The sequence below is a fragment of the Vombatus ursinus genome, unplaced genomic scaffold (genome assembly GCF_900497805.2).
Source record: "Vombatus ursinus unplaced genomic scaffold, bare-nosed wombat genome assembly UNPS02006779.1, whole genome shotgun sequence".
NCBI lineage: Eukaryota > Metazoa > Chordata > Mammalia > Diprotodontia > Vombatidae > Vombatus > Vombatus ursinus.
In genome coordinates this window covers 24,808,436-24,821,964 of record NW_020946557.1, presented here as the reverse complement: position 1 = coordinate 24,821,964, position 13,529 = coordinate 24,808,436, and the positions used below count along the sequence as shown (strand labels likewise).

The window sequence follows — 13,529 nt, the reverse complement described above, 5'->3', positions numbered from 1 at the left end:
GCTGAGGAACCTTCATATACCAATGCAGATAACTACTTTCTACAATATAGAGTCTTAAAGAATTGCCTGGTGCAGAAATTAAGTAAATTGCCCAGAGTTTCACAACCAGTATGTATCAGATGTGGGACGTGAACCCAGGGTCATCTTAACTCTGAGTCAGTTATGCTATTTTTACTTCTTTTCTTACCTACCAAAAGAAATATGGAAGGAGGGAAGAAATTTCAGATTTGAGCTACTATCAGAATTCACAAAATGTAAGCCTAGAATTTGATTATACATAAACATTATAAATGCATTTTAATACTACTGTAATTAGGATGGATTTCTATATACAAAATGCTGAAGCTACTACATTGTCAATCTAATTATTTTGGTTGCCTTATAGCTTAGTGAGGATCATCATAGGATAATGGATAATAGATTTAGAGGTAGAAGGGATCCTAAATATCATCTAGTCTTATCTCCTCATTTCACAGCCAAAGAATGATTGAATGATTTGCCTCAGGTCTTAAAATGCTGCATGGAAGAGCCAGAATTCAAACTGTGGTTCTTTGGCTCAAAATGCAGTGTTTATCAAGTTGTAGTATATGATTGTGATGAAATTTTATTGTGCTTTAAGAAATGACAAGCAGGATGATTTCAGAAAAACTTGGAAAAACTTATATGAAGTGTTGCAAAGTGAGGTAAGCAGAACCAGAAGAACATTTTACACAGTAACAGCAATATTGTATGATGAAGAATTGTGTATGACTTAGCTATTCTCAGCAATGCAGTAATCCAAGATAATGCCAAAGGACTCATGATGAAACATGCTATACGCCTCCAGAGAAAGAACAGATATTGTCTAAATACAGACTGAAGCATTTTCTTCTTTCTTTTGTTCTTCCTTGCTTCCTTCCTTTCTTTCTTTTTTTGTTTGAATCTTCAATGACTACTATGGAAATGTTTTACATGAGTGCACATGTATAACCCATATCAGATTGCTTACCATTTCATGGAAGGGGGAGGGAAAGGAGGAAGTAAGGGATAGAATTTGGAATTCAAAACTTTTTAAAAAAAACAATGAATGTTCAAAATTGTTTTTACATGTAATTGTGGAAAAAATAAAATATTATTTTTTTAAAATGCAGTGTTTATTCTATTGTAGGTACATTCTATTCAAACTATTCTAGGAATAGTTTCCCTTTCTGCTTATGTCCTTCCTGGTTTTCTACTTACTTTTTTCATTTGTGATTCCTAATCCTCAGTGTGGTAGCAAGGAAATCTGTGGTATAAACACAGGCTTTTTTTTGTTCACCTTAAGGCATGTTGGGTAAGCTACAGGGGACTCCCCAAGAGAAATGCATGCAAAAATCATGGCCAGGTTTTACCCTCAGCACAACCTGGCCACACCCATTACCAGGAGTTCCACAGCTAGGCCAGCTAGGTCAGCACAGCAGAGAGGAAAGACATCCTTCAAGACTAGCAAATGGCACTATTGGCATAGAGTACCGAAGTTCAAATGTTCAAGGGCACAGCCAGAAGAAGCAATCCATAAATCATCCCAGTGCTTTGGCAAAAGTTCCTCACAAATCACCTCTGGCTATTGAGATAAATCAGACCTAACTATTCCCTCTGATCTCTCTGAAATTTGCCTTCCCACTGAGGGAGGAGGTCATTGAAAGCCTCACCTGTTTACTCAGGTATTTTCCTGGATGTGTGTTAGGACTGGCAAGTCATCCATCTGCCTCCTCTTCTCTAAGCTAAATAATTCCGATTTATTTAACCTTTCTACCTTGATCCTGTTTTCCAGCCTTTTTTGCTGCCCTCCTCTGGATCATCTCCAAATCCTCCACATCCTTTGGGGACACTACTGTATAAAATAATATTTATGAAATAGTAAAGACCACTACATTTTGTGAACCCTGCCAAAGCAATTCCTTGGCATGCAAAGTTTGGTTGTCATTCCCAAATGCCACCTCCATTTAGTGAAGCGTAGTGTAGTTTTCAGCAATGAGGCTGCCCAGTAGGTATGATAAACAGATGAGCTCAGCCATACTGATACAGCCACATACTTTCCTTCTGCAGCAGAAGAGTATTTCAGGAGTAAGTTCATATAAAAGGATTTTTAAAAGGAGGAATGGAGCCAGATGTCATTGTTTGTAGATGACTGAACAAGAAGAAATAGGCTTAAATTAAAATAAGGAAGAAAAGTGGCACAGTAGCTAGAACATGGTGTCTGGGGTCAAGAAGACCTGAGTTTAAATCAGGCCTTAGACAATTACCAGCTTTGTGACCCTGGGCAAGCCTTCTAACTGCTATCTGCCTTAATTTTCCTATGTGTAAAACGAGAATTGTAACAACACCTACCACCCAGAGTTGTTGTGAGGATCAAATAAAGTAAAAATTGTAAAGTGCCTAGCACAATGCCTGGCATATAATAAACATTATGTAAATGTTAGCTCTTATTATCTTATTATCTGCCATTATATTGATTAGATGAAAGGAAAATGGTTATTTTTACAAAGTAAGGAAACAGGATTACCTACATCAGTGGAGGGTGTATATATCTATATGTGTGTGTGTATGTATATATATGTGTATGTATGTATATGTGTGTATAAATATATATATACATATATATATATCAAGAGAGAGAGAGACAGAGAGAGAGACAAAGAGAGAGAGACAGAGATTGGTTAAAGCCTAGCACCATTAGAATAATGGAGTAAAAGGAATCAAGGAAAGACTTCCTAGGTGAAGTTTCTTAGCTTCCATCACTGGAAGTATTTAAGAAAAGCCAGCTATCTTTTCTGAATGACTTAACTATTGAATGAATCACACAATTTCAGAGTAGAAAGGGACCACAATGTCCATCTAGTCAAATTCACACCCAAGTGGTCATCTAGCCTTTGCTTAAAGATCTCCAATGCTGATCACCACACTACTTCCTGATCTGCTTTTGTGTGGCCCTAATCGCTAGAAAGTTGTTTGGGGAGTTTTGTTTGTTTTTTAGTTCTTATTTTCCTCCTTTCAATTCTGTACAACAACAACAACAAAATCTAATCCCTCTTACATATGACAACCTTTCAACTACTTGAAGCTGCTATCACGTCCCCCACCATCATCCTGTTCTCTAAACCATCCTTCCCAGGCTAAGCATCTCTAGCGTTTTTAACCTCTCTTTGTACAGTCTGGACTCAAAGCCCCTTTACCATCCTTGATTCCCTCATCTGAATGCTTTGCAGCTTGCTTCCTAAACCTTGTAGTTCAGAAATAAATAGTACTCCAGATGTGGTCTAACAAGAGCAGAGAACAGCAAAATTATCACCTTCTTATTATCCCTAGAAGCCTTTCTTAATGCAACCAACATAAGAGTAGCTTGTTTGATTACCATATCCCACTGTTGACTCATATTGAGCTTTCAATCCACTAAAATACTCAGATTTTCTTCAAATAAAAAGCAATTTAACCATGCCTTACCCTCATCTTGTACAGATGAAATCATATACTTCTCATTCTGTTTATTTTGTTACTTTTTTTTTTACTTTTCACTTTCTCTTCATTATCTCCTAAATTTGGGATTTTTGTGCTTATGACTAATCCCTTTGTGAATCTACCCCTTTTCCCCCTCTTTCTGTTCCTATCTGTAGTCCTCTTGAGTTCAATATATTTCTATGCCAAATTATGTGTGTGTATGCACTTGTACTATTCTCTTTCAATCTGTTTGTGTTCGAGAGATGTATGGTTTCCTCCTTTTTTCTATGTTTGTATATAGTTTTTCTTTATAGCCAATTATTTGTATTAACAAGTTCCCCCATTTTTGCTCCTATTTTCCCACAGTTTATCATCTCCCTCTTTTATTTTTTTATCAGATTTTCAAAACAAAACTATTAATAGGTTTTTGGCTCGATTGACTTCCTCTATTAACTTTTGTGACATGAGGATTCTGAAAGAATCATTTCAACATTCCACCCTCATTGAAAAGTAAAGAGTTCATTCTTATAAAGTCCTTCCTCATTGTTCACTTGTGTTCATTTTTATTTTCTGTTTTGACTAATAGTTTTATTTTAAAGTTTATTTTCAGCTCTGATATTTTCCTCAGGATTATGTGAATGTCTTCTATTTCACTCAAGATCAACTTTTTTCCTCATAGGATTATACTCAGTTTTGCTGGGTAAGTCATTTTCATTGTAGACTTTTATCTTTCACCTTTTGAAATATCTCATTCCATGCGTTCCACTCCATTAAGGTGATAGGTCCTAAATCTTGTGCAATTTTGATTGTAGTTCCTTGACATTTTGATTCTTTCTTCTGACTACTTGTAGTATCTATTTTCTTTTGTCTGGAAGTTTTAGGTTTGAGCAGTAACATTCTTGTGAGTTCTCATTTGAAGGCTTCATCAAGAACAGTTATTCCAACACCCTGCTAACTCTGGTAAATTTATTTTGAATGAATTATAATATAGATGAGAATAGAAACCATAAAAGAATTGTGCCCTCAAGTACAAAAAGCCCATGCCTACTAGTGGAAGTAACACTTCAAGAGAAGAAGTAGACAAATAATCATTATTATGATATCTCTCACAGTACTTGATGCTTTACTAACATGCAATAGGAATGCTTCACAGTCACAAAAATCAATGACCAAGGCATTAGGATGAAAAAACTGGAATAACCAGAGTGATAGTGAAATGCCTTGCAAAGGATCTGACATATGAACTGATCCTTGAAAGAAGTGAGGGATTCCAAGATAGAGATGAGAACAGGAGACAGTCTATGCAAAAGCATGGGAAGACAATGAATTCCATTTTGGTCATGTTGAGTTTGAGATACCTATGGGACTTCTGGGTTGAAATATCTAGCAAATTATCCATTTGGATAGCTATATTTGAAAGTCATATGTACAGAGATGGTAATTGAAAATATGGAAGCTGATGCCAGGGCCTAGAGAATGAAGATTCTAATCTAATACATAGATTAATCTATTAGAAAGGAAGATTAGAATCTTCCCTTTCTATGTCCTCTCCTTTGGTTATGGTATCAGCGGATAGATAGATAGATAGGTATAGATATGTGTATATATATATATATACACATATATATACACAATACACATATACACATATATATTTAAAAATATATAAGAATCTCCTTTCTCTGTATATACATATATACACATATATACATGTACATATACATAAATGTATGTGTGTATGTGTGATAGATTATATCTACAGTTATACATATACGTTTGTGTATGTATATAGATATATAAAATATATGAATTGTAAGTCCCTGAAAGGCTAGGCCTAAGAGATTTTCCAGTCTTTCTATGATTTATCCCCATTCTTTGTCATTATAATATTATGTAACATTTCTTTAGCCCTAAAAGCTTGCAAAGTATTTTTCTCACAACTCTGGGGTGTATTATCTCCACACTTAAAAACCGTATAGCCGTGTTAAGTCATTTAACCTCCCTCAGTCTTGGTTCCCTCATCTGTAAAATGGCAACAATAATAGAATCTCCCAAAGTTTGTGTGAGGATTAAATGCAATAATGTATGTAAAGTTCTTTGAAAAGCTTAAAGTATTATTATTTTAAAGATGAGATAACTGAGCCTGTCAGAGTTAAGTAACTTGCCCAGGGTCACATAGCTGACATGGCTCAGGTAGAATTAACCCCTGCCATCTTCACTATTGAGCATTCTGACTATGCCTGTATTGCTGCTTTCCTTCCGCTCCTATACTGACAAATATGCAATCAGTGATAAGAGGTCTATTTATTAACTGTTTAACTTTGAATGAGAACTAACATTGCAAGTAAAAGCCTTCTCTTTAGAAGTACTATTTACAAACCAAAAATGTAAGCGTTAAGAAACCGTATCATGCCTCTCCTTACTCAATAAACTCCAGTGGCTCCCTTAACATCTCAAGATTAAATATAAAATCCTCTATTTATCATTCAAAACCTCTCTCCCTCCAAAGATCCATCTTTCCATTCTTTTACCCCTACCCCCATAATCTGAAATCCAGTGACACTGACCTCCTCGAACAAGAAACCCCATCTCCATACCGCAGGCATTTTCATTGCTGTGCCCTCTGTTCTCCTTCATCCCCACCTCCTGAATTTGCTGCCTCACTTCAAGTCCCTGCTCAAACCTCACCTTCTACAGGAAGCCTTTTCTGATCCCTCTTAATTTGAATTCCTTCCCTTCCCTCTGTTGGTTCTTTCCAATTTATTCTGTATATATCCTCCCCCATTAGAATGTGATCTCCTTGAGAACGAGGCCTAAGATTTGTCTTTCTTTACATTCCAAGTGCCAAGCACACAATAGGTGCTTAATAAATATTTATTGATTGATTTGACTGACAATTGGTCTGAATTCTGGCTACCTTAGAATATAGGTCACATCATGCAAATGACATACATTTTATGGAAAAATTATATATAAGTATGAACTGAAGAGTAACATTGATTAGAAGCCCACACATAGATTATGAATTCCAGATTTGGATGGGAAAGTCTGCTTATTTCAAACCAATATGATTTCAAGCAATTATGATCGATTTCAAACCAATCACAATCCTCTTAATTTTCATGAAATCATTTTGTCATGTCTGATCTCCGTGCCTTGGTTCATGCTAGTTTTCATTCCTGGAATAAATTGGCCCCTCCCTCCACTCTCAACCCCAACTCAATCTCAGTTTATCCTTCAGTGATAACTGTCTTTTTACCTTTCTTTCTATCCCCAAGGCCTAGCACAGTACTTGCAATATAGATGTCATTTAGAACATGCTTACTTACATGATGTTCCTTTAAGATTCATCTACAGTCAACTTCATTACATGGTTTATGTTCATTCCCTCCTCAGATTACTTTGCATTTATTTGTGTATGTGGTGTAGCATCCTTCCTGCCCCAATTCCAATGAATAGAATGTAAATTATTTAAGAACAAAGACTGTATTATTTTTACCTCTGCATCCAAAGACGCAGAGTTCTTTGCACTCAATTTTGTTGTCATTGAGTCATCTCAATCATGTCCGACTCTCTCTGACCCCATTTGGGGCTTTCTTGGCAAAGATACTGGAGTGGTTTGCCATTTCCTTCTCTAGTTCATTTTACAGATAAGGAAACTGAGGCAAACAGGGTTAAAAGACTTGCCTAGGGTCACACAGCTAGTAAGTGTCTGAGGCCAGATTTGAACTCAGGTCCTCCTGACTCCAGGCCTGGTGCTCTATAGCTGCCCAACTTGTACCCCATTAGCACTCAATAATTGTTAACTGAATTAAATTTGTTGAATTGAATTCATATGAAATAACATTGTCACATGGTACCACAAAGCTAATAAGTTCTTAGATAGTATTAATAGATTATTTAGTGTCCCAAAAGAGTAAATTGTTAGTTGTGATGAATTTTGCTCTTTTCAGATCACCATCTAGAGTCCTGTGTCCAGTTTTGAATACCATATTTTAGGAAGGAAGTTAATGAACTATGAAGGATAAAGATAACTAGAAACCATGCCATACAATGATCAGTTGAAAGCACCTAAAGGATTTAACCTGGAGAAGAGAAGATCACATACTCTTATGGCTATTATGCAGAAGAACATTTATATATTTATTCTTCTTAGCCTCACAAGGCAGGACCAGAACCATGGTTTGTGAGAAGTAGGAGGTAAGGTGGGGTGAGAGATGGCAAGAGGAATTGAAAAAAAATGGAATCTGACTCAGTCTAAGGAAAGTGCTATGCAAAAGTAGATTGGGCTATCTTACAGATTCCTGTCACTAGAAATCTTCAAACAAAAGTTGTATGACCACTTTCCAGGGATACTATAGAAAGGATTATGCTCCACAAAAGCAAGGCCTAGATAAGCCCTAAATCTTCCTCTTATTATAATATTATTTGATCTAATATAATAGACAAGGGAGGTCTAGGTTTGACTAGAAACACACTTCTCTCAGAGGATTTGAATAAGACCAGGTATGGAATGATTTTCAAGTCACTGACACTTCCATAGTAATTAAGTTAAATTCTGAACATGGATCACTTCAATTTTATCTTGGAAAAAAAGCCATTCTCTTCCCATATAATAGCATCAATCAAATGCATACTCTGAGATGCTATGATTCTGTCTCAGAAGCCATTATACTCTTTGAGTTTGAGACCATGCCAAAATTTTGAAGCAAAAACTATTTCTCTGTTCCTGGTGGATCTGTTGAGCCAGCTCCTAATATCTCGTGCATGAAACATCAAGCTTTCACTATGTACCACAAAAAAGTACAATATCTTTCAGCATTCCCCTTTGACAGCACAATCTAAGCTCTCCTTGGGTGGAATGCAACAGTCACCTGAACTATCCCTGAACTTGGCCAAGTCACTTGTCTTCAATTTGTCTCAGAGGAGAAAAATTCTCTCCTCATTTGTTAGGCATGATAGTCAATGCCTTTAGAGAACCGTTTCTTTTCAGGTGACATTTTCCCATTCTGATGGGATGGGATTAGGGGGGAAGATATAATGCAGCAAACAAGTGTCCTAGGAATGCAGAAAATTCCAAATTCATCAGAGAAACTGCCTATTCACTACATAACAATCACAGGCCTGGGAGCCCGTAGACTCCAACTGCAGTCATGCCTTGGCTCATTAGTCCCATGTGCCCCTGAAATTAAACTATGAAAGGAGTATTTAGCTTACAATGCATTGGGCTGGGCCTGAATTAAATTCCTGTGTAGAACCAAAAATAGAACATTCTAAGCCCCGTTTTATTGTTTTGCTTTGTTTTTTTTTTAATGCCTGGACAAAAAGAATATGCTCTTCTTAGTATTATTTCATGTTTTCTTTTTCTCTCTCTCTCCTTAAAAAATAAGTCTAAAAATCTAAAGATTTTTGGCCTTAAGGGGTGCTAGCCTGTTCCCTTAGAGACTGTTTCTTTTCCAGGAGATGGAGTGGCAGAGGGCATGCCTTTGCTGCTTACCTTGGCAACCATGAATGGCCAAGTGCTGTTCCCATGAATGCAAGTCTTTCACTACCATTAGCACTTGCCCACAGGTATAAACATTCTTTCATAAAAAGGACCAGGGGAATGTATGCTGTGTCGCCGATAAAACTCCTGAATGGCAAACAAAACCATATTGTACATTGGAACAGTTCAATCAAATTAGAGCTAAAACAAAATGAGTCTTTAATGATATTGATTTTTTTTTAATATGGTCAAGTTTCCTATGCCAGGCAAAGGCCCTATGGCCATACTAGGTAAAGAGCATGGACAAGGATGTAGACAGTGGATGTGGAAAGGAAGGTCAGATTATAGGGTTTGAAGGTGGAAGGAACCTTACCTACATCCATCTGCTCTACAGATGAGGAAACTGAGACCCTAAGAGGTGAGGTGAGTTGTGCTAGGTTATGCTACTAGTAAGAAGGAGATTTGTATCCTTAACTTGAAACCCAAAGTGAGGTCCATTAAACCATAGGCCCTCTGGAGAGATGTTGACAAGATAGTCTTGTTGCCATAGTTGGAAATGATAGAAGACCACTGCCTCTAAACCCAGAATAAATGTACTGCTTCACAGGAACAGGCTGAGTGCAGTAGTTTCTTACTGGCATTTCTCTAGGTGGAGACCGAAGAGTGAGCATCCTTTCTTGGCTTGGTCAAGTGGTACTGCCTCCTGTCCCATTCACAAGCATTCTTTATGCTCTCCTCAGGCAAACATTACAGACAAAATTCTCAAAATATTTACAAGTACACAGCCCTTGTATTTGAGAATAAAAAAAAAAACAAAGAATATTTTATGCTTTTCCTGTAAATGAAGATACTGTGAGTGGTGAAATTTAGCGATACGTAGGTCTGAGATTATTATTTTTCATCGTCCTTATCCCTTCATTTTAGTATAGTTATATATTTACTTCAGCTTAATAATTCACTACAGTAATACTTTTGATGAGGGAGCATAGCATAGTGGCAAGAACATTATCTTTGGAGTCGGAGAACTTGGGTATAAATCCTACCTCTGACTCTTACTACACCTGCTACCTTAGACAAGTCATTTTAACCTTCCTGGGCCTCAGGAATCTCCTCTGCAAAACTGAGTAAGATGACTTTTGACATCCTTTCCAACTCTAAATGTGTGATTCTTATATTTTTACGAATCTACACATGTATATGTCATTCACACATTTCACTTCCATTGGTTTAATTTTGAGAACTTTTCATTTTTTGATTGCTTGATTACTTAAACACTATATACTTTTTGTATTATTAACAAAATACTTTTTGTATTATTAAATTCTGTATAAGATTTCATATACTGACACATTCTGTTTTACTGAATCCTGTATAAGTCCTGGTAATGTATTTTACTGTAAGAAATTTGGAATCACTAAGTTGCTACTATCTAGGGTAGTCAAAATGTTCATATTGTTTATTAATTGGCTGGTTGGTTGGTTTTTTTTTTTTTGCATTTTTTTGCATTTAAGCAGACCCAGACTGCTTGCCTTTTATAAAGGTAAAATGCCCTATAACTGTGTAGGGTGAAAATACCTATACCTTAAATCAATAAAGAGTTGATATATGGTGCTATTTCTGTAACTGAGCCTAATTTTCTTCTTATCTTGGTGAGAAAAATTAAAATTTTATTTAATTTGCCCTGGCAAGTTACATGGATCTATGGGGGCATTATAGGTCCCCTTTGGGATAATGGAACCAGAAAAAATTACCTGGACCTGGGGATCATGTATATTAGAGAGCCTCACAGAGAATTTTAATAGTCCTGTGTTGAAAAGGGACACTTTTTGTTTTCGAATGCCTTGTCTAGAAAGGAACAGTTTTAGTGTAGATCTCAGTTGAATGGTCTTACCTACTGTTGGGATCATTGGAAGAGTCTCTACCCAGGATAATTTTCTCATTTGAGAAAGAAGCAATGCCAATTTGACCCCAGGTCCCAAAATCCCTGTGAGAGACACCATGTAGTTTGGCAAGCTCATTGTGGACAAGATTTCTGATTGAAACAGAAGTCAATTTTCTTTGTCTTTGCTTTCTCTTGCTTATGGATTGGGAAAGGCCCTGTAAGGCTAAGCAAGCAGAGATAATTTGCTAAACATTGTAAAAATGCTTATTATTTTGTTGGATTATTTTGGGAACTTTAAAATGTTCCTTGTTCTATGAATCTGCAAAACTTTGTATTTGTAAATAATTTACTTTCATCTGTATAGTGAGATTGCATGTGATATTTGAGACTTCACTGGATGGCACTGGGGAAGTAAGTGAATGGATATTGCTTATGCCTCCTCAGAGATCATAGGGAACAGTTCTGAATTTGGGACAAGAACTATGGTTTTAAAATTTATTTTTAATTTTTTATTAATTATATTAATTAATAATTTAAATAAATAAAAATAATTAACAAAAATTCGTCTTTTTTTAAAGTTATCTCTGCCTATTTGTCGAGGATCCAAATGTCATGACCTGGGTTGGTCTGGGCATGCCCAGTTCAGGTAAGAGTGGAAGGACTCTTCCTTTACCCTGGCTTTAAGAAATGGCTCTAGGGGTGTTTGTTTCTCTTCTGTGTTGTTTGTCCTCAGTTTCAGGTACTGGAGATGAACCCCACAGGCCAAGGTTTTCAAGCCATGATGACCTTGGAGCCAAGATTATAAGCTCAGGAGTGTGGCCAGCCACCCCAGCACGGATGCCCTGAGAAGACAGTGTGTCTGGGACTCAAGCCCAAAGGTGGTTTTGGACTCGGAACATGGACTATGTTCTATGAGAACCAAGCTAAGCTATGAACCTAATCCCCCTCCCCACTCCAGAAACTGAAGTTGGGAGGGAGGTAGCAGAGAAGAGGATTTAGCCTCCTACATGTTGGGGGAATAAGTTTATATATTTGTGATTATATCTTTTGAAGTAAACATGTCTGTGTAAAAGTTCATCTGTGAGTGACTAATGGAACTGGGAAACACCACAGGTAGGGGTTGGAGCTATCTGCAGAAAGCCTATACACACCCCCACATCTCCTTAAAAGTACCAGAGAACCCTGGAGGGAAAGCAGAAATGCAACCTATTTGGCCTTTAGGTGGTGAAGACCAAGCTGGAGTATCAGTAAAAAGACATTATAGTGGGCACCCACAAGCTCTCGTGACAGAATGATTTTTGTTTCACTATTGGGCCATGCTCCAAAAAGATACAGGTGAGACAGTGAAGTCCCAGGCCAAAGAAGGCTAGTGGTGTTCACATTTGTGATAAGAAATGAATAGCAGTGGGAGCAGGAGTGAAGACGTGTGCTTTCAGGGTTTCAAAAATTTCACTACTCACAGATGATCATGAAACCTCCTCTATAAACCTCTCTATGGACCAGTGGAATGAGAAGAGACACCTGGAAGAGAGCACATTTCTTCTAATTCTTTCCCCTACCCAGACAGCCACTGGGATTCATCTGGCCTCTCACATGAAACGGACAGTTGATATGTCAGCATGTCCTACTAGCAAGCTAGAAAAACCATAAAAGGATTGTTCATATTTTTAAAATTCCTCCCTTGGTGATGAACCTTTTCAACTCAATAACAAGACTTTGTTGACCAGATATAAAAATGCTCATTTTCAATCTGTTGAGGTGACCCTGGCTCTTTTTTCCCCTTTTCAGTTTTTTTTTCCTCTCGCCTTAAAAGTTCAGAATGTCTCAAACAGTAACTGTTACATTCTGTCTAGCAACCTCGGACTGTGGACAGTGATCTAACCTCTTGGAAAAAACATGGAGTTCACCCAAAAAACTGAGAGAGACATTTTCTAGCCCTAGCCGCCGACTCATAGGTTTTCAAAGCCTTCAGACAGACCTCATGAACAGCTCAGGGCTCGAAGCATGTCAGCCTGGCGGTGCCAATGCAAACACAGAGAGCACTTCAGCAGGTATAACCAGCAGCCACACACCAAGCAAAGGCCCAGGGAGGCAGTCAATCAGAGGAGGAAAAGCTTGCCAGCTCGGCATATGATACTACCTTCCACCACTGGACTTCCTTTGTGTCTGAGGACACACAGAATGAAGGACACTCCCCAAATTGACTGGAAATCAAGGAGTGATCAAGAGACATTTTTGGGATTGCAATAATAATGCAATAGTTTTTTTTTTTTCTCCAACAGAGAAAGACAATACTGATAAACAGTTCAGGACTCTGAGATCCACAAATGGGACTTTTTTCTACTGAGTATTCTAACTATTAGTAGTGAAGTTTTATCTCGCTACCAGACCATAAGACCCATGAAGGCAAGTTTCCTGTCTAATCTAAACTAACCTTCCTTCCTTCTCTCTTGATTCTCTCACTTTAAAAATTCAGAATGTCTCAAACAGTAACTTCCTTCCTTCCTTCTCTTTTTCCTTCCTTCTTTCCTTTTTGATTTTTTCTTCTCACTTTAAAAGTTCAGAATATCTCAAATAGTAACTCCCTCCCCCCTCCCTTCCTTCCTTCCTTCTTTTCCTTTTTCCTTCCTTCCTCCCTTCCTCCTTTCTTCTCCTCTTCTTTTTCTTCTCTATGTCCCCTTTCCTCCTCCCCTACCTCTCTCCCTT

The 13,529-nt window shown here is 37.4% G+C and overlaps 1 long non-coding RNA gene across 1 annotated transcript; it reads left to right on the top strand.

Annotated features, from left to right (window-relative positions):
- The first annotated feature begins 4,082 nt into the window (after positions 1–4,082).
- LOC114033078 lies at positions 4,083–11,882 on the top strand. Its single transcript, XR_003567916.1, has 3 exons — positions 4,083–4,156; positions 11,402–11,469; positions 11,557–11,882. It is a non-coding gene; the product is annotated as an uncharacterized LOC114033078 (long non-coding RNA).
- The last annotated feature ends 1,647 nt before the right edge of the window (positions 11,883–13,529 follow it).